Source organism: Pyxicephalus adspersus, chromosome 3 (genome assembly GCF_032062135.1).
Source record: "Pyxicephalus adspersus chromosome 3, UCB_Pads_2.0, whole genome shotgun sequence".
NCBI lineage: Eukaryota > Metazoa > Chordata > Amphibia > Anura > Pyxicephalidae > Pyxicephalus > Pyxicephalus adspersus.
In genome coordinates, this window is record NC_092860.1 from 27,732,622 (window position 1) to 27,754,336 (window position 21,715).

Genomic DNA, 21,715 nt, shown 5'->3' on the forward strand with positions numbered 1-21,715 from the left:
TCACTGCATTTGTTTTATTAGCCCTGGGGCTTCGGGCTGAGGGATTAAATTTGACTTTAGGTATGGGTTGTACATAGATTTGGCCAGTGATCCAGTTGATCAATTTAAAGACTTACAGAGATACTTGCAAAACTTCCTAAATTTTGCTTACTTTGTAACACATCTGCAAAGTGCTAAAGAGCTCAGTATAAAGTGTTCTGAAGGTATTATGTAGATTTTGTCACTTTTACCTGAATTTACCAGGTAAGCCTTTCTCCTAAAGTGGAACCAAACTTTATGGAAAAAAATTACCTGGAGATGTCACTTCACTCAGTATTTTCCCTGTACATGATTGGATGGTTAAAGTCAGCAGAACTTGTTCACTTACTAAGTGCAAGAGGATAATTCACTTTGTAATGTGAACAGCCTTTTTTTCTTTAGCAAATCATCCCCATTGATTTCTGAGTTCAGGTCTCCTTTAACCTCCCTGGCGGTATTTCTGAGTGTGGCTCGGAGTTAATTTTCAGTGCCAAAAGCAGTAACCCCGAGCCACACTCGGAGTGGAATTGCCTGGAAGTTTTAAAAACTTACCAGATCCCCACGTTCCTGCGGTGTCCTCCAGCGATGCCCGGCTGGCATCGCCAGGCTACATGGATGCCGGATGCCTGCGTCCCCGGCGTGTGAATGTTGGGGATGTGAGGCCAGGGAAAGCAGATGTCGTCCAGGCAGTGCGAGTATGGTACTATAAATATATGTAAAGCAAAAATATAGAGTTTCTCCGTTATCATTTTAACTTGGATTAAAATTTTTATTAGATCTCAATAAAATAAATTATTAAACAACCTACAAAATTGCTTCCTTAAGATGAGATTTGATCTCCAGGAGGAACATATTAAGCTTTACCATTTAGTTCAACGTAAGGATTTGCCTCCCTCTGAATATTTCCATTATTCCCAACTTAAATAATTTGCAAGCTCCAAACTGTCTTGGGGTCCACCTACCTACAGCAAAACTGCTTTTTGAAAACACTTGCAAATCCCTTGCTGACTCTACCAGCCAGATTTCCATTCTATACTATGCCTTGCCGCCTCCCTTGTCCTAACTCTCCTGTATTAAGGCTTGGGAAACGGACATGCACGAATCATGAGAGTTGAAGGAGTGGTTAGAGATGGCTCTTAATATACCGCCCTCAGGGGATGTGGGGGTGTGGGTGACATGGAGCATACCTGGTGGTCCCGTCCAGTGGCACGGGAATGTTGGGAGAAAGTGTTTGAACTTATATTATTCTAATATTATATATTACTTATTATACTAATATTACAAGTGTTACATACTTATCTCCAAGTCTGGAGAGCACCCTTCTGAGCAAGATTGACATGCTTTTGCCGAAATACCTGTAATTTGTACCTGTAATGTAAAAAATTCTTTAATTATGTGCTGCTGGCAGCAAGAATTGCACAAGGGCCTGGAAATCACCATCCATCCCACTGGCTTTGGTACCTATAAAAAAAAAAAAATAAACTTAATAATAGTAAATGACAATGTCCATGCTCTCCCTTATTCTTATTCCCTGCCCTTAGTTCTTTCCCAGTACACAGGTTTTTTTTTTTTAACATTTTTTTATTTAGAGTTTTTCATAAAGGAAGGGAAGATGATCGGGGGTTGACAATGAATCACAATATACTGGGAAAAAGGGACATACATCATTACAATATACAATAAAAACAATATGGAATAACAATTGAGGATGGAAACCAAGAAGAGTATCGGTAACTTACATACATAATTATATGAAAGTGATTTTAAACATACAAATAAAGGTGTACAAGAGAGGCCAATACAGATTGTCTAACACAACGGTTCAGTGCAACCCGTTACACAGGTTTTGTTATAACATGTGGACCTTATATTGTGTATGATGCTTTGTATTGTAATAATAACTGGCATGGCTCTTTGTATTTTTATAGTATACACATTGTGTTTATTGAATCTGTGTTTTTAACTATATTTTAACTGAATAAAAATGTATTGAGCTAAAAAAAATTATAGTTGGCGAATAAGTAAAGCTATGCTTGAAATTCTTAAAGGCATACAAAACCGGTTTTATGGTGACTCAATGGATAGCACTCCCACTTTGCAGCACTACGTTAAATTGTCAGCAGCACCATCTGCATGAAGATTGTATAGTTTTTTCTATGTTTGATAAGGATTTCCTCCAGGCCATTCATTTTCCTCACACTTCCCAAAAACATACTGGCAGGTTAATTGACTTCCCTCTTTCCCCCAAAATGGCATTGGAATATGGTAGGGACATTAGATTGTGAATTCCTCTTTGGGACTGTTAGTGATATGGCATTGTCACTTTAAAAGCTGAACATTGATTTTTGCTCTGTGGATATACTCTGCTCCATTAGTAAACTGACCTTGTGTGCCACAGATTTGCTTACAGCAGTTGTATGTAAATCAGGCTTATCTCTTTGTGACCCCACAGATTTGGTAATTTCCAAGTTTCTCTTGGCTTTGACAGATTCAAACTAATCGCTCTCACTTAATTTCTTCATACTCACCTCAACCTCTGCCATTCCATTCTCCTTTTTGCCTTCTACCTTTTGGTGATTTTTTAGCATTAACAGTTTTGTGATGAATTGTCTTGAATTAGGATGCTCAGTTTTTGTTATTTATAAACATCCCAATTATATATCTTGAATTTTGAGTGTTGAGCTATATACTCAAGAACTGCAGCTGCAAAAAGCGCTAAAACCAGTGCTGAACTGAAGTTCACTGAGTAACTCAGATATGTTTGTCTATCCCATTGATTGGTACAGTGAAAACAAGAGGACGACCAGCACAACTCTTTAAAGGTTTTTGGAAATCTAATAATAAAATCAAAGGCTTCTGATGAGGAGTTCCACAAGATTGCAGGGTGTGCTTTCAGGAATTTTGTTTCTGATTAGCCAAATGACAGTTTGTAACTGATACTAGAGAAGAATGCATATCTCAGTCTTTAATTTTCTCCCAAATGCCATTTGAGATCCTCCACACCAAACCTGTCAAACTAGGTCTTTATAAAGTAGTGGACAGAAGAATGCCGAAACGGAAAAGGGCATTCTTTAAAATTCTGCCATAATGTTGGCAGTATATAATTGTCTTATCAAATCTTCATATTCTGAAGCATTACAAATATCCTTAACTGAAAGTCATAAAGATTTATGCTGTGTAAATTAAGGACTGTACAGACGTCAGATTTCTGTTGCTAAAAGAACGCTGTAAAACATGCCATTCTGCTCTATAGAGAGGGAAGGGGAAGGATGGGCAAGCACCATTGCCCCTGGCGGATTGATGAAACAAGTCAGGCTACTGCTGTACACATGTTAGATTTTTGCCTGAGACCAGAATGGCTGTTCTTCTCCAGAAATAATAATCTGACGTGTATACATAGCATAAGCAAACTTATTCTGTCATCTAAAGTGACTTAAATGTCAAGGTAAAGATATAAAACTGTGCCATTATTTCTTTAATTGCAGTTTGTTACCTAGCTGTGTCTGACTTTAGCACTTAAAAACTTACTGACCTGAAATAGTCATGCAGATTTGAGTTAGAGGAGTTCTATCCATGTTGTTTCATGCTCATTCCAGAATGGGGATGGCTTTTGGAACAAACAACCTGCTGTGGGTTCTTCCTTGGGTGTGCATATAGGAGAACGCTACCCTGTTGTGCATCTGCAGCAAAATGAACCATCCCTGAAAAAGCGGTGTGAAGACCTAGAAGACTTGCCACTCTGCTCTGGGTTCCAGAAGAATAACTAGTCTTTCCAGACTTGCAATTCTAACTTTTTTTTTGTACCAACCTCTGGCAATGGAGCAAAAATGGTCCACTGCATGGAACTAAAGATAAAACCGCTTATGTACTGCAATCTTGTCCACCATGCGAGACTTGTCTTCATGGCAAAAAAATTAGATGCTTTAATTAGATGATTGAACTAACACCCTTCTGGAAAAGCATTGGATGATGGTGGGTCCACTTCACTATAAAGGTTAAAAAAAATGATATGAAAATATTTATTCATGATAAAAAGCATCCCAGAAGCTTCAATGAAAAGGGCAAACTAGTCCTGATACTGGTCTTTTAGGATTCTGTCCTCTTGACACTGCTGTGTCATCTCTGACTGACTCCTCTGCTAGTTAAGAAGTTACCTAAATGTCTGTAAGGTGGGCATCATGATTTCCCCTGTGAACCACAATGGTGTATCTTGCTAATAGCAAGAAATTGTCCAGAAAATGGAATTTGCAGACATCGCACTCAGGAGCCAGCATGGGGATAAGGACCATGGTATCCTTGCTCCTCAGGAATGTCAAGTGGTAGAATGGGAGACAAACTGGAGAAGAATGTCTCCACTGCCATTAACATCCATACTCCCTAACTGAAGTAAGCCACAAAATGATTTTGGTTCTAGTCCTAAGTTTACACTTTCTTAAAGGATCCTGACTTCTGAAATGTCTGTCATTAAAGAGTGTATCCCAACTTTTACACATTGTTACTAGTGTTAAACAGAGATCACACTGTTCATAAAAACCAGTAGCGTTTGGACGTGGGATCATCCACCCATGGCTTAAGCCAGAAAGCCATGTGGGTGTAATATGCTGAAGCATTTCTCTTAAAGAAATTCTTAGTTTGACAATTGTTACTTCTCCAATTTAGATGGAAGAGAATCTTCTTCTGAAATCTTCCAGTGCCCTTATCAACTGATCTCCTGACCTCAGTGCTTTTGATTTTTCAGGTGCGTATTTATTTTCTGTCCAGAATGTCTCTCAAGATTATGGATTCTTATATTGGCTGATTCGTGTTCCTGTAATAGATTCTATTTAGCAAAAATGAATTGAGTACCTATCAGTCCTATTCCATCACTCATGAAAATATCAGAAAAGAGTAGGTAGTACTTGCTAGTTAATAGAGGGGATCCCTGTACCTTGTGTAATTAGGGTTAATGCAAGGACTGGAAGCTGGGTCTTGTGAGGCATGCAGGGGACACAAACAGAGGTGGTGAAAGATTTTTACAAATTGAAGACACAATTTTTTGTGTCTTCAGTTCAACCCACAGAATGTGGCATGGTAAAATATATTTTTGTCTAGAGAAACAAGTGTTTTATGTACTTCTGAAAATGTTTTTCGCTTTAAAATTCATAATAATATTTGCGTCTAAGGGTTGGTAAGCTGCTCTATATAAAAAAAAATTTGGGGGGGGGGGGGAAATTTAGATTTCTTGCAAGACATGGGAACAGGGTCCTGCTGGCATTTACTGGTTCCTCTAGTTGTGTAACAAAAGTTTAGGACCAGTATAGACTCTATATTTTTCTTAGTAGAAGTCTAGAATGAGATTGTTCCAGATCACAAAATGACCGACCCTATCAACCACTATTGTCAGCCCTCTTTCTGGCACCTCCTGCTCATCCTCTCCCTTCATGTTGAAGTAACTAAGTGGCCTGTCTGTACAATGAACATGCTTTTAACTGTCACCTAAAATGATCAATAGCGTTTGTACACTCCTTTAGAATACAGTAATTAGGTAAGGTAAGTTTCAACCTGTGCCTCAATCACAATCAACAATTTAAATGTGCACTAACCAGTAACGCAAAGTAAGTGTGTAAAGGGTTGGGCCTGAGTGCAACTTCAGTTACTGTAGATGGTATTTAGAGAACAAAACACTGTGGGTTTGTAAGCTCCTAGGGTGCTGTTTAAGGTGTCAAATATGTAATTGAAAGTGGTTTATATAGCAGGTTTTCTACAAGACTAAAGCAAATGAATGTATAGGCGTGGAGCAAATTCTAATTTGCTGATTACTATCTATTACCAGTCACAATTCCTAAAGAGGACTGACAACATTCCATAATGACAAGAATATTACACTATACACACCTCTTCAAGGATGTGTAGTGATTTCAGTAATATATTCACACTGACAAATATAGAATCTGCACTATATCTTTCACTTTTTTTGTAAAAAAAACAAGTATCTGATCATTTTCTTCTGTCCTCCTCAGGCCTATTCGATTAATTGCATAAAAATGTGATTGCCCCTGGAGTTTATTTTTTGCAATCAAATTAGTAATTTTTTTGGGTAGGAAGGGTGATTTATTCATTAGGGAAATTATGTCCAAAGTATTATTGCAAGCTTTGTTTCACAGATTGACAAAGTGTTTACCAGACAACAAGTGAAGAATAATCTGTATCTTGGATATGGATAGAAATTAAAATTTCACAGGGTTTCTTCCTATTCCCTACGCTGCTAAAAAGGTTTTCTTATTCTTGCATGCATTTTTATTGAAGAATCATTGTCACTTGATATCTGGTAAATTGTTGTCAGCAAGACATGAAGTAAGGGTAAATTTTAATCATCTAATCGAGTCCTTGATAACAACAAAATCCTAAAGGGTGATTCTAACCCCTCCCCACTCTATCCAAAACAAAATGTTTTGGTCGGTCATATACTTTAAAGCACAGCTCAAGACAACACATTTCTTAGTTTTGTTTAGATATTAACTCCATGCTCCACTCACCACTGCACCCCTCTTAGCACTCATATACAAAGCAGTCACCTACCCTGCTCCTCACATATAACGTAGGTACCTGCCCCCTCCCCCTCACACATTGTGCAGTACCATTGCCCCTCACACATACACACAATGGGCCTGATTTATTAAAGCTTTCCAATGTGGGAGAGGATAGACTTTCATCAGTGAAGCTGGGTGATTCAACAAAACTGGAATGGATTTCTTGAAAGTCATTTGCTCTTTGCTAGCAAATGTTTTTAATCCTGGACCAGATCCATTCCTGGTTTGCTGGATCACCCAGCTTCAGTAGTGAAAGTGTATTCCCTCCAATCTCGGAGAGCTTAATAAATCAGGTCTAATGCCTCACTCCACCAAATATTAGAAGACATAGCTAGGGCTTGACCAAGTGGTGTGCAGAAACGGGAAGTGTGGGGTAGCTGGCAGAGGCAGCCAAAAAGTTTTTATTTTTAACCAAACTACAGGAACATACCCCTGGAACCCATAAACAACACTATGCCCACTCTACTACATATTAGTAAATGATAACCCTCCATTTTTATGTTATCAAACACCTTTCAAGTTGAAAATCAGTGGGAGGAAAACTTTTCAATGGGGCCTAAGGACACACAAGGACAGTAATAAAGTGTTGACTGACATTCTAACCATTGCTCACTTCATCCATAACTAGCAGAAAAAACTGTTGTCCTAGGTAATGCTTTTAACAGGCATTGCCCATGTGTGAGATAATACTGCCATTAAAAAGGAACACTTTGTACTAATATTCTATCACTGTAGTGGCTTTCATTCCATTTTTATTTTTACTTTATCATGCCTAGGTTATTTTAGTACAACTAATGACCTTTTTGTACCAACTCTGACTCAGTCAAAAGTGCTGCTTTTTAAATGTAACAGTTTCTTATGTAATGCCTAGCAGACAAGTGTATTGGCGGCTTAGATTGCCAAAACATGCATTACACAAGGCAGTAAGAAGTGCTGTGCTAGGTATTTCAATAATAAGGTGATCGCGTTGCACCAGCTGAGGAAAAAAAAGAAAAAACGCCTATTTAGTTGCTGATTACATAGCTTGCCAAATCATCCTGAAACTAACCATATGCAGTGTATTCATACTGCTGTAAGATGAACTAAATTCAGGATACAAGTGAAACTAGTCTGTAGCCAAATGTAAAAAAATTTTGGTAAAAGAACTTCATTTAGCTTTGTGGCTCCTAAAATGTTAATTTAAGTTCAACAGCAATTTTTATTATTATTATTAAATCTGCAGATTTTATACTGTTGCAACACTATAAATCTCAATAGCTATCTCTATAAAATGTCTCAATCTCCCTTTTGCAGTCTTCTGTTGTCACTGTTACATGTACTTACAATTAAGACTACCATAAAATTCTGCATGCATGGTCCACCATTGTGACCATAGGGAAACCTTAATAAATATCATGTAAGTGGGAGGAGGCCACATGAGATTAACAGTACTGAAATGAAAAAAAAAGAATAAAAGATATGAAAATGTGTGGATTTAGAGCAAAAGGCAATTGTTCCCCAGTGCTGCCATGCATTTTTTCAGACTCTACACGCAGAATCCAGGGGGAGTAATTCTGGGCATGTATTAGACGGACTTCTTTTATAGGAAAAAAAAACTACAATGATTTTGTTCGGCAAATGTTTCAAATTGACAAGTACATGTAGGGCTCAGTCAGTCCTTCTGCCAAATCCAGTCAGATTTCTCAACTCCGATTTGATCAAAAGCCAAAATTTTTGTGTTCTGAGCACCTCTAGTCATAATTGCAAATGTTAAGTCAAAGGACCTGGGCTAACCAGCAAAGGAGCAAGGTGTAATTGTTGGCTTTGGGATAGTAAGCAAGGGAGCCAGGTGCAAGTGGAGTGTCTGGATTATCCAGAAAGGGAGGCAGGTAAAATAGAGGGTTAGGCTTCACTTGCACCTGGCTCTCTCTATGTATAGACCAGAACCTTCAATTCTACCTGGCTCTCTTGCCGGCTAGCCAGGTGCAAATTGAGGGCTTGCGCTAAATGGCAAGGGTACCAGATGCAAATGCAGGCCAGGGAGCAAGGTGGGAGGGTAAAGCTAGTGAGCAAGGGAGCCAGGTGCAATCGGAACTTGACCATCCACTTGCGGCTTCTTCGATTTCTGGCTTGCTGATTGGCCTGCCAAGTGATCATCCACCCATGGCTGTCAATGTGCAATACATAATAAACTGCTCACTGACAGAATGTAGCTTTAAAGACATACAGAGATCCTTCTACTATCAATATCCACCTGTTGTTTGTATCAGAAATCTGGCCAGTTTGATGTGCAAGGTAATTTAGAGGGAAAGATATACACAACTGTGTGAAGTAATAAGGATTTTTACTATACTATTTACATTTATGCAACCATCAGAATTTGTTTTAGCGACAGTGGTCCTGTAAGTGCAGTGACCCATTGCAACCAATCATAATTCATCTGGACTGTCAGCTATGAACAAATCCTTAACATTAGTTGCTACTGATACAGCACTGAGGGATAAATCTGTGTATTGAATGGAACTGATCTATAGGATTTTGCTACCTCTAGTGCTAAAATCCTACTGTGCTGTCTAATCTTAAAGCAGAATATTTAGAGAAAAAAAAAGAGCCTGTGATTGTAGTCTAGTTGGTTCTGTGCCGGTCTATCTAGCTTTTTCTTCCTGGTGCAGACTGGACACGGGGTGCCGCCGTCTTCCTGCTTCTAACATCACTGCGCAGGTGCAAGTTTGGATGATGCACCTTCCTAAAACATAAAAAAGTGCTGATCTCACTGCATATGTGTGAGGTCTGCAATTTTGTTTTTGTATTTACATTCCAAGAAAGCCCCTCCTGCACATGGCTAAGTATTTCAGGAGGCTGCGGGTTTTCTATTCAGTTTTTACTTCCAAGGTGGTAAAGACAAAAGGGGATATTTCAGGATTAGTCACCCTAATATATAACGTATATAATTTGGTGATAGGTCTGTTTTAAACCCCAACTGCCCCTTCTTGATGCCTAAACTTAACTTTCCTGCCCAGTATGTAACCCTAACCCCTCCAAGTTTCTTTCTTTCCAGTAAACAAAATCTGACATAACACCGAATGGCACTATCGCTTACTTTAACACAACAAAACAGCCAGCTACCTCCATCTCCAGCAGTAAAACTACTTAGGATCACTTGCTAATGTGAAGTAAACCTTAGACTGTGTTTAGGCTGCAGTAGTTATGCTTCCTTGCATCAGTGAGCTGCTTTGTAGGTTATGCTAGCACTGCCAAGTGCTGAGTGGCTGGCAATGGTCACTTTCAGTGATCCTGCCACCTCCCAGTTGTGCTCAAGGTGAAAGATACAATATTAGGATGAGATAGAAATAAATACATCTCAGCTGAGCTAACAGGCTGCCAAGATTCGCAGTCTGTGCACAAAGCTTATACTGAGCTGCTGTGTGATGACAACCAGTCAGGCAGAAAGACAAAATGCTGCATCAGTCCTGTGTATCCTATAAGGCATTATATCCTATATGTCCAGAGCTGCCAAGACACTAGGAACGCCTTTTGCTTAAACAGACCGTTTTGTGTGTTTTTAAGGCTCCATTTTTTTTTTTTAATTTATTTTTACGTTGGTGACAGTAAACGGAATAATACTACTGCTTTTAACTTCCTGTACTCATTCTCAGGGTGTTGGTGGGCAGACATCTGGTGACCCACTTGATAAACGGCGGTTCCAGATATCAAATAAGCCCCCCAGATCCAATTACACCAACCCCCGGCCTGCCAATGCACCTGACTGCCTTTATAAATACATATGGGCTTCTAATGCACCTGGCTGCCTTTGTAACCACATCTGGGCTAGCAAATCACCTGCCTGCTTTGTTATTCACCTGGGTTACCAATGCACCTGGCTGTGTTTCTAACCACGTCTGGGCTGGCAATTGACCTGGCTGCCCTTTGCACCTCATCTGGGCTACCAATGCAACTGGCTACTTTTTTGTTCCTAATCTGGTTTACCAATGCACCTGGCTACCTTTCCAACCACATGTGGGCTAATAATACACCTGGCTGCCCTTTGTGCCTCATCTGGCTTACCGATGCACTTGGCTGCCTTTCCAACCACATGTGGGCTAATAATAATCCTGGCTGCCCTTTGTGCCTTGTCTGGACTACCGATGCATCTGGCTGTATTTCCAGCATTGTCTAAGCTACCCATGCACCTGGCTGCCCTTGGAGCAAAACTAGGATACCTGACTCCTTGCTACGACACCAAAGAACTACCCCCCCCCCCCCCCTTTTTTTTGTTGATAGAAGGCATTCCAGCGGGGACAGGAGAAGAACTCCACTTGAGGGGGCGCACCGGCCTGAGCTGTGGACCATGTCTCCTGTATGGATCAGAGGCTCAGGATGGTGGGCCGATGGTGTCTCTGGACTGAGCCTGTGATGGGAGAGTGGCCGGGATCTGGCATCATGACGTCACTCTGGGAACTTTCTTCCCCTTTAAGTGACACATGGCTCCCTGCGCATGTGCAGTCCGGAGTCCATAAATTTAGTTGTCCGTGATGTCCAAAAGGTTGGGGACCACTGGCCTGGGTGATCAAGAATTAATGGGCGTGCAAAGCCTCCCGGGATACCTAGGTCACACATACCAGGAGGTTCTTGGCTGCTCCTTCTGAGCATGTTGGGCATGTGCAGAAGGAGCCCTTTCATCAATAGGGTAAAAAATTACCGATCACGCATGCACAGTGAGACCGGCAATTTTTTTTTACCAATGTCACCCGATCTCAAGCCTGAGCAGTGAGTGACGCAGGAAAAAGGACCCAGAAGAAGAGAGAAGATGTCAGCGCCAAAAGACAGATACAGGGACAACGTGGGACCCGATAGAAGAAACCTCCCGATGGACAGACTGATTTGTGGGATTAACCCTCTAGCAGTAATCCTGAGAAAGACTCGGGGTGGAATTTACATGCAAAAAGCAGTAATCCCGAGATACATATATATTCTACAGATATCTATATATGCTTCTATACAGTTACATTACATGTTTAAATATTTTATTTTTCAGATTTTTGTTTTGTTATTTAAAGTTTATTATTAAATGTATTAAATATCAGTGAGTAATGCCTAAGAATTGCAGCCTACAACAAAAAATAAATTTCCATGCAAAAAATTGTTCCGCTTTTTGCATGGAAATTTGGACGGAATTAGAACGCTAGCGAGGTGAAAGGTGTGATTTTTTTTTTTTTTGTTTGTTTTGGGTTTACTTCCACTTTAGTTTGTGAGTAGTATATTAAAATACCAAAATGGAGTAAATAGAAGTTTGTTGTTGGGGTTTACATACACAGTAAAGGTATGTAGAGGCCTGACCACTGGCTGCAACATGAAGTACACTGACATGGCAGCAGCAGCCTCCTCATTGCTGTGAGAGTGTTGAGCCCATGCTCACAGGGCTGCATTGCAGTCACCATGTTCTATGTACAGGCTTTATACAAGCTTTACATGCCTGCATGTATGTGAAGTGCATACAAATGTGCCTTAGCCCCATGATTAGTCATACAGAACTACATCTCCCACACGGCTCAGTCACAGCCCTGACGTGTCTGAGGCGGGAGTGACTGAGGAGAGGCGGTACCGCTGGCCTGGTTGTGGTTTGACAGACGGAACACATGGTCAGGTGTCAGCCAATGAGAGGCCGTGTAGGTGATGTACCCATGTCAGCAGATGGTGAGGAGAGGCAGCAGTAGGAAGAGGGGGCTCTGAGGCAGCAACAAAAGGAGAAGCTTCTGCCAGGCACACTGAGACTGGACGTCAGAGCCGGGTGAGTGATTCACCGACATCACTGCTGGGGCGAACATAAGCGGGCTGTGTGTGTTCACTGCACTATACAGCTTTGTGTGTCAGGGAGCTGCAGAAAGGATTGGAAATAATCCATAGATCAACAATAGATATAAATAACATGTAAATACAACAGAGACAACAAGGTGATGGCTGGAGGCATCTGGAGGAATGAATGGGGCAATTTACCACCCAGCACAGTGTAATGGTGGAGATGCACACCTTGCCATGGCACTTTGTAGGAAATTCTGCCTCTAGCTGTGCTTGGGCTGGTCAGACATTACCAGAGGGGCGGCGCTATTAACAATATTGCTGATCATGGGCACAATACTTAGGCAAAACTTTCATCAAGTTCACAAGAAACACCAGATCTGAGAAAATGTCTTGAACATAAATGAGTGTAGGGAGCCCCTATTTAATGTACAGCGCTGCGTAATATGTTGGTGCTATATAGATCCTGTTTAGGGATTGATGGCTGAACCAGATAAACGTTGTCTTATGCTGATTGAGTAGTGATGGGTATACAAATCAATGTTTGGGTCTAGCATGCTTAGGTCTAGCATGTTTAGGTCTAGCATGTTTGGGTGTATAGCATGTTTAGGTTTAGCGTGTTTAGGTCTAGCATGTTTGGGTGTATAGCATGTTTAGGTCTAGCGTGTTTGGGTGTATAGCGTGTTTAGGTCGAGCATGTTTGGGTGTATAGCATGTTTCAGTCTAGCGTGTTTTGGTATAGCTTGTTTGGGTGTATAGCATGTTTAGGTCTAGCGTGTTTTGGTATAGCGTGTTTGGGTGTATAGCATGTTTGGGTCTAGCATGCTTAGGTCTAGCGTGTTTGGGTGTATAGCGTGTTTAGGTCTAGCGTGTTTTGGTATAGCTTGTTTGGGTGTATAGCATGTTTCAGTCTGGCGTGTTTTGGTATAGCGTGTTTGGGTGTATAGCATGTTTAGGTCTAGCATGTTTTATTGCTGTGTCCGGGTACAAGCTTAGACTCGTGCTTGGGAAATAAGAAACAAGCAGGCAAAGCGTGGGATTTGAGTCATTCATTGTTATGAGTTAATCACTGACTAGTTCTGTGTAATACCAGCAGCGCCTTGTAAATGTATTGCATGTATAGATAATCTTACTACCATCTATCTGACTTAGATATATTGAAGGTTGATGGAGCATTTGTTCCAGACCAAGCAATGTAATATTACTTTAGATGAGAAATGAGTTATGATCAATGTATCAGTGAGCCTTTAGTATACATACACTTCTTCATCTTCCCTATAGAAAGTGTTCTCTTTGTTTTTCTTTGTTTTTTAATATTTTTAAAGGAACTCATGGTGACTGCCATTGCCTCCTTCTGAAATGTTAGTCGCCTTGTTATGTGGACACATAGGGCCTGATTTATTAAAGCTCTCCAAGGCTAGAGAAGATACACTTTCATCAGTGAGGCTGGGTGATTCAGCAAACCTGGAATGGATCTGGTCCAGGATTCAAAATATTTCCTAGCAAATATTAAATGACTTTGAAATAATCTATTCCAGGTTTGCTGGAACACCCAGCTTCACTGATTAAAGTGTATCCTCTCCAGCCTTGGAGAACTTTAATAAATCAGACCCATTGGCTTTACGTTTATTATACTTTTTATGTTCTGACCCAGAACAAATTTCCAGCTCAGAAGCGTCAGGAATTCTGGTTTGTATACTAGTTCTGGGTCAGTTATTTAAAGACTTGGAGCAATGGGAACTGGTTAGTTGGCATTTATGTTCAGGAAGGAGAAGTTGGCATTGATAATGTTCTTCACAACTTTACTGAAGTGAGTCCCTCCATTGGAGGGAGCAGACCGTTAATTTCTCCCTACAGGGGGTAAATGCTTAATGCAGAAAAGCAATTGCCGGAGTTCAGTTTGACTGATTTTTGAGAGTCTGTGGGGGGGGGGGGCACACTGGCCAGAGCCGTGGACCACGTCCCCTGTACAAATCCCAGGCTCAGGGAAGTGGGCGAGCTGTGACCCTGGACACCACCCACCCACTCTCCCATCGCTGGCTCAGATCTGTGATGGGGAAGCAGGGTTATACCATCATGACGTCACTATGGGGGAGGTTGGCCACCACTGGTCTAGGGGATACTTTTTGTTACCTTATGATGTTATGCCATGGGCAGTGTTCTCCCCGGCCCATTTCAGCCGGGTGCACAACCCGGAAAATCTCAGTAACCACCCAGCTGTTTTTGGATGGTTACTAAAGAGTTGGGTAACAGTACAAGAGCTGCCACCCACCTACAATTTCTTTCCACCCAGTTTAAAAACATTTCTGGGTTAAACACTGCATGGGTTGGATGACGGTGCCTCTTTAGGATTTGACACTTCTGGAATTCTGATTATTGAGGATGGTTGACCTAAATGCAAATCATATTTTTTTATGTTTAATCACCTTGTGACCTGGCTTCATAATATATAACACAGAAATACAGAACAGATTATCTCATTGACATTTCAGTGACATTAGACTTCTTTTGACATCAGAAGGTGTGCCTGGGGTTGTTGCATATTTTGTAGTCTAGTCATCTAAGATCAGAGGGTTCTAATTCTTCAACACTCCTAGCAAAAGAAACTTCTACTTTATATAAAAGTAATAAATCTTTCACTCCACTTCTAAGTTTCTTGCTATGGTGAAATTGAAACGTAATCCCGCATCCTCCTGGGATATGTGACGTATGTGACTGCAGCATTACCTATCCATTTTTCTTGCGGCAGCGAGAACCACTGAGGTAGGGGAGATTTATTACTTTTTGTATTTAAAATGAGAAAATATTTTTTTAAATGTTGGGAAGCAAGCAGTCCTATCTGCTAAAATATTTTTTTTGGTAATTGGTCCACTTTAAAGCAGATCCCTTACCAAAAATGAAATAAGGAAGAAAAAATGTTCACTACCACTAGAGTCTTACAGAAGAATCATTCAACAACCTCTTGTGAGCCCCAGCCGCCAAGAACCTGCCCCAGCCTGTGATTGGACAAACTTTCTCCAATCTACATGCTTCTTGTCAGTTTAAAAACGTGGAATTAAACTGTTTGGGAATGTGGAGGGCCCCAGGAGTATCAGCCATAAAATGAAAGTATGCTCAGTATATTTTTACATAATGTTACACTTGGCTGTGTTTGCAGATGACACCAAACTATGTAATGGAATTATGTCCATACAGGATGTCTATAATCTACAAGCAGACCTGGATGTACTGTTTGATTGGGCAGCCAAGTGGCAAATGACATTTAATATAGATAAATGTAATGTTATGCACTTGGGAGCTAACAACATGCATGCTTTATACTGTCCAAGGGGAATACAATTGGGGAGTCAGAAATGGAAAAGGATCTGGGGGTTCTGGTAGATCATAGACTTAATAACAGCATGCAATGCCAAGCTGCAATATCTAAAGCTAGCAAAGTACTTTCTTGTATGAAAAGAGGAATAGACTGCAGAGATGGAGACATAATCCTGCCCCTGTACAAAGCATTGGTCAGATAACATCTGGAATATGCAGTCCAGTTTTCGGCACCAGTTCACAAAAAGGACATTGTGGAATTGGAGAGAGTGCAGAGAAGGGCAACTAAACTAATAAAAGGAATGGAGGAGCTCAGCTATGAGGAGAGATTAGCTGAACTGAATCTATTCTCCCTTGAGAAGAGACGTTTAAGGAGGGATATGATCACCCTGTATAAATGGTCCATATAGAGAACTCTCTCTATCTATCTATCTATCTATCTATCTATCTAATCTATCTAATCTATCTATCATTAGGCTCCGGATAAGGAAGGGATTCTTCACTGTAAGGTCTGTGAAAATGTGGAATCGGCTCCCTCAGGAAGTAGTTTCAGCAACTACTATAGATTGCTTTAAGAAAAAGCTGGATGCTATTCCAGAAGCACAGAATATAACTGGGTATCAAAGTAAAGATAACCGAGAAATGTTGATCCAAGGAACCTCCGATTGCCTCATGGAATCAGTAAGGAATTTTTTTCCGCTGTTGAAGCAAATTGTACCAGGGGTTTTTTGCCTTCCTCTGGACCAACTATGTCTTTTAGGGTTTTATATCTGGGATATGTTTATTTCTGTAGTGGTTGAACTTGATGGACTTTTCAACCTGACTATTTATGTAGCTTCCAAATAAACTTCCAGTGATTCTATGGCAGTGGTCCCTGTAATCCCTGGGGTTTTCATGTTTGTCTTCTTCCAGTTTGGAGTGTTTAGCCATTCTGATCGGTTGGGCGGGTAACAGGTAAGACATAAGTCTATGCATAGGCATAACTTGGTCCCAGTACAGAAATGTGCATGGAATTTACATGAAGCTGCGCATTCTCCATAATGCTAACAGGCAAAAAAGAATAAAAGACATTCTGTCCCTTCTGATATAAAAAGTATACCTGAAAGTAAAAAAAAAAAAAAGAAAATTGCAATCAACCAAACAGGTAAGTTTTCTGTATTTGTGAGGGGACATTGTCTGCTTTCAAGGATCAGCCTGGTCACAATTTTTTATTGTGAAGGTTTAGCTCTGCTTTAACCTATTTGTTCCAAGGGTGGTAATCTCTATACAAAAACGTTGTGCCTGAAAAAAAAAATGCGAGATCCTGTTAATTTTTAGAATATAGAGAGGTGCTAACTGACATTTAAGGCTATGACTACAAAATACCTCCCCCCCCCCGGTTTAGAGAAGAGGGGGTAGGGTTTGTAGTCCTATTCTAGGTTTATGGTTCTGCTTCTCCAAAGATAAAGTATTTTAGTTGGGTGTTTTCCCATTCTTGTTCTACGACAGAAATTGTTAATCACCTGGTGATACCTGGTAATAGAAATATGCAAGCAAAATGCATCCTTGCAGGCCTAAAAATTGAAAACCTGTTTTTTTGGGTCATCCACTTTCTCTAATTTCTATGTGCATTGTAAAGTAAAATGAATGGTTTGGCAGGATACAATATTACTTTCCTGACCTGTATGCACTTGTCAGGCTTGTCTTTGTGTCATTGTTCTAACTTTTTGGATTATGCAGTCTCTGTTTTGTTGTTTTACCCAGAAGTTATAGTGGCAGCCCTGGCAGTTACAGTGAAGGGTGGGGGATGGGGTGTGCTAATGGACTCTGAATATTTAACCTTTGCAGTGTCTGTTTTATAGTCTTGCATTTATTTGTGTAAATAGTGGTAGCTGTAAACTGGCAGATGTCTCACCAAGACCTAGGGGTAGGTAGGCACTTGTAGATTTCCTGAACACAACACAGACTTCCCACTGTTTACCCTGTGACTTGGATGACATACAAAGGTGATGTTCTTGTGTTTACATTTCCTTTCCCTTGGAATGAAAGGTGCAAGTTGCCTGAAGGTTTCCAAACAAGCTGAGCAGGGAATCATTTGGAGTTCCAGGTTCAGGTTCACACGTACATTGGTGTGCCTTGTTTGCAATCCTAATCAATATAGAGCAAAAGGGCCCCGTAAATAAAGAACATAGAAATATCTGCCTGTTAATGTTGCAAAAGTATTGCCTTTCTCTTTTTTCTGTTTATAAAAGATACCAAAAATTAAACTAGTTTATAAATGATAACCCTTGTCACAGGGAAAATGTTATGTACAATTTATATTGATTCGTGTAAAGATACATTTGCTGATGGCAAGCCTACACAAAGCTTAGAACTGACAAGTAAAGGTATGGTAATATTAACCCAAATATTGCATTATTTCATGTGTGTAAATTGGAAGGTTTTAGCATTGAAAAACCTTAGGTCATTGGAGGATCTTCCTGGTCCTGAACAGTTCACACACCATCCAAGGCAAAACTAAATTTATAAACTGCAACAATTGTCTTCAGCTTTTCTCATTAAAATTTGAGTCAATTCCAGTCTCCAGTTTTGTTGTTGTTTTTTGCTGTTTTAATATTTGTTTGTGTTTAGCTGGTTACTAAGATATAAAACAAACCCTGAATTGAAATGTCTTTACAGTTTTCATATTTATAAAAAGAAACTTGTCATGAACTGTTAGGCTGCATCTTTATGGATTTCAGACTTCGGCAAGTACTACACCTATTACTTCAGTAGAAATTAGTAAAACTAGATACAAAGGTACACACAACATTATGTTAGCTAATGGGTGATATTTATCTAGAGTGGTTCAAGAATTGGTGTTCATAGCTTGTGTTCAGTTTTGCATTCTCTTACCAGACTATGGGAGTGCTGACCGAAGTGTTATAGCTTTTTGAGTAATTTTTGTTGCACCTACTGAATGACAGTGCAGTTAGTATCGTTTCTCTACTGGAATTATAATGTGTTCCAGACATTTCATGGTAGTTACAGCCAGCAAGGGAACTTGGGAAACAAGGGAACTGTGTGTAATGTTGAGATCAGCACAAGATTAATCCCCTGTGCAGTGAAATTTTGTGGGAGGCTGTGACGTATGCAGAATGTGCCCATAAACGTTTTTTTTTTTTTTCCCGGAACAAGGCTGAATCTTGTGTACATAAGGCTGTATGTGCTAGGGGCAGCACAGTGGCTCAGGGTTAGCACTCCAGCCTTTGCAGCGCTAGGTCCCAGGTTCGAATCCTAGCCAGGACATTATCTGCATGGAGTTTGCAGGTTCTCCCCGTGTCTGTGTGGGTTTCTCCGAGTACTCCAGTTTCCTCCCACATCCCAAAAACATGCAGTTAGATTAATTGGCTTCCCCCTAAAAACTGACCTTAGACTACATTAATGACATATGACTATAGTAGGGACATTAGATTGTGAGCTCCTTTGAGGGACAGTTAGTGATAAAACTATGGACTTTGTACAGTGCTGCATATTATGATGGCGCTATATAAATACTGTGTAATAATATATGCTGTTTTTTGTGTTTATTAAAGGTAATATTTTTTGGAAACCAAAGAACTAGAAATAGTTTTAAGCTTTGTAAACATGAGCAGATATGCTGCCAATATGCTGCACTTCATTTCAGTGTTCATGATTAGAAAGCAATCGGATTGGATAGATTTGTTCATACTTACCAATTAACACTTTTACTTTTAGATTGATACTACTACTTTATGCCCATTTAAACAAGCACTCAAAACCCATTTTTTTCAAACTTGCCTACCCGTCTTCCTCTGTTTTTTGCAAACCGTCACTACTTCCCGTCACTACATATCTCTCCTCCTATTGTGTGTTACTTCACCTCCTAGATTGTAAGCTCTTTGGGCCAGGGTCCTCTCCTCCTTCTGTGTCACTGTCTGTATTCGTCTGTCACTTGCAACCCCTAGTACAGCGCTGCATAATATGTTGGCGATATATAAATCCTGTTTATTAAAAATATTAAAAAATAATACTTACCAACCTGTCCAACCGAGGATGGAGAATTGGTTGCTTAATAACGTTTGGCGGTAAACTAATTTCAGCTTTGCTTCAGATCTGGCTGCTTTACTACATTGAGAAGTGAGAAATTGTGCCATGTGTACTAGGTCTTACTGTACCGTGAGCGTGAACAAACATTGATTATGTCACTGAGCATATGCAGTAACCTTTTCATATTAGTGCAAGACAAAGGTTTATCTCCACTAGAATGGCAGCTCTCATTCTGTGATGACCGGCTTCTCTTTTCAATCACTGGCTATTTCTAGAGTACAAGGAAGGTGAATCGCTGCATTGGACCTATTGGTTTGCTATTGGAGCACCAGAAGTGCAAACAGTTCAACACTTTGCCAACACTAAGCTGGGGATGTTCTTAAATTAAAAATTTCAGGGACAGTGGAGGATGAGAGGAGTTATGTTTTTGTATGCTTGAACTATTTTGGGTATTTGAATTTACTATTTGAAATTACTATTTATCCAGGGTGTGTATGTGTGCCCTCGGACTGTTTAATTTTAAAGCAGTATTGTTAAGAAACTGTGTACAGTGCAAATAGAAAACACGTTGGCTGCTGTTTTTATGACAAAGGAGTCAGAAAGTTGCTTACAGTATCTTATAGTTATTTTGGTTCTAGCTAATGTGACACGGTGGTATTGTGTTTTCATAAAAGCCAACTGTATAAGTTGAAAAAAATGTTTTAAGAAAATGCAGAGGAGGACTATTGAGCCAGTAATTGTAAATCAAATGTGAATGGTGAACACAGTAATGGGATGTCTTTATTTAAATCTATATGGAGATATACTGCATGCGCAGTGAGATCAGCAATTTTTTTTCCAATCTACGTAACCCAATCTCGCGCCTGTAAAATGCAAGATCAGATGGCCTAGGAACAAGAATGCGGAAGTAGAGGAGATTGTGGCGCCTGGCGCTCCCTCTGCGCCGGGTCGAAGACCGATAGCGGAACAACGTGGGACCAGATAGAAGAAACCTCCCGACGCATAGAGTGATCTGCGGGATCAAGTGGTAAGGTAAGTGTGATTTTATTGTTTTGGGTTTACTTCTGCTTTAAACCGGGTGAGGGCTGGTGAGAACTACATGACTTTTTCCATTACTTATTGCTTTAGTTTTCTTATTTTAGCTCCCTGGGTGTTGTGTATTTTGGATACCAAATTCATTTCATATGGGAGGTCGAATACCTACTTTAAAAATAGGTTCTGTGATGTAGCAGCATTACAAAAACATAATATTGAGATGAGATCTCATCCACTATTGTTTGCTTCCCTTTCAGCTATTATAAAGTGTGAATAAAAAGAACTGTGGGTTTGGCTGATCTTGTTTATCTTATTGAGCAGATATATATATATATATATATATATATATCTTGCCTGTGAGCTTTTTTGCTAGTTTCAAACTTCTCTGAGCAGCTTTTGTTGTTGCTGATTTTGTATTTTCATCATGTGATACAGAGCGTTCTTTGTTTCTCCATACGTAATCGGTAATATGATAAGTAAACTGGGACCAAAATCTGGTCTTCATTAGCATACTTTATGGGTCAGTAACACAAATATTTCAGGAAGAAGTTCAGTGTGACAGCCCGTCAACTAGCATTTTAACAAGAGGTGAGCAGTAGCAGCCTCAATGTTTCCCTTTTGAACAGTAAAGATACTAAACCAACTCTGTCACTGCTGCCAGGTATAAAGTACAAACGCCTAGAGGTTTCTAAAGATACCTGCTGCAGTCCTCAAGCAGCGCTTGTTTATATCAGGGCTGTTTTTTATCTGGTAAAGCTCCAACACTTCCTAGGAATATCAGAGCTACACTCATATCTCCCATCATTATGATAGTGACTTGCTAACCATTATAAAGATGCATGAAGCATGCAACTTGGTTACGATCCAGAAATAGCAGTGCTCTGTCCAACAATCAGGCATAGTGATAGAGCTTGTAGGCTTATCTAGGTATTTGCAGGCACACCTAGGTTAAATTTTATCTATTTTATGCTTTG

The 21,715-nt window shown here is 40.1% G+C and overlaps 1 protein-coding gene across 3 annotated transcripts in view; it reads left to right on the top strand.

Annotated features, from left to right (window-relative positions):
- ACLY (ATP citrate lyase) overlaps positions 1–21,715 on the top strand; it is a 68,570-nt gene that overhangs the window by 11,927 nt on the left and 34,928 nt on the right. For 2 of the 3 annotated variants that reach the window (XM_072404065.1, XM_072404068.1), the window contains exon 1: positions 12,211–12,354. The exons of the other annotated variant lie outside the window; for it this stretch is intronic. The gene's annotated coding sequence lies outside the window, so the exon portion shown is untranslated. Of the gene's footprint in view, positions 1–12,210; positions 12,355–21,715 lie in introns of those variants that run through there. 3 annotated transcript variants of the gene reach the window in all.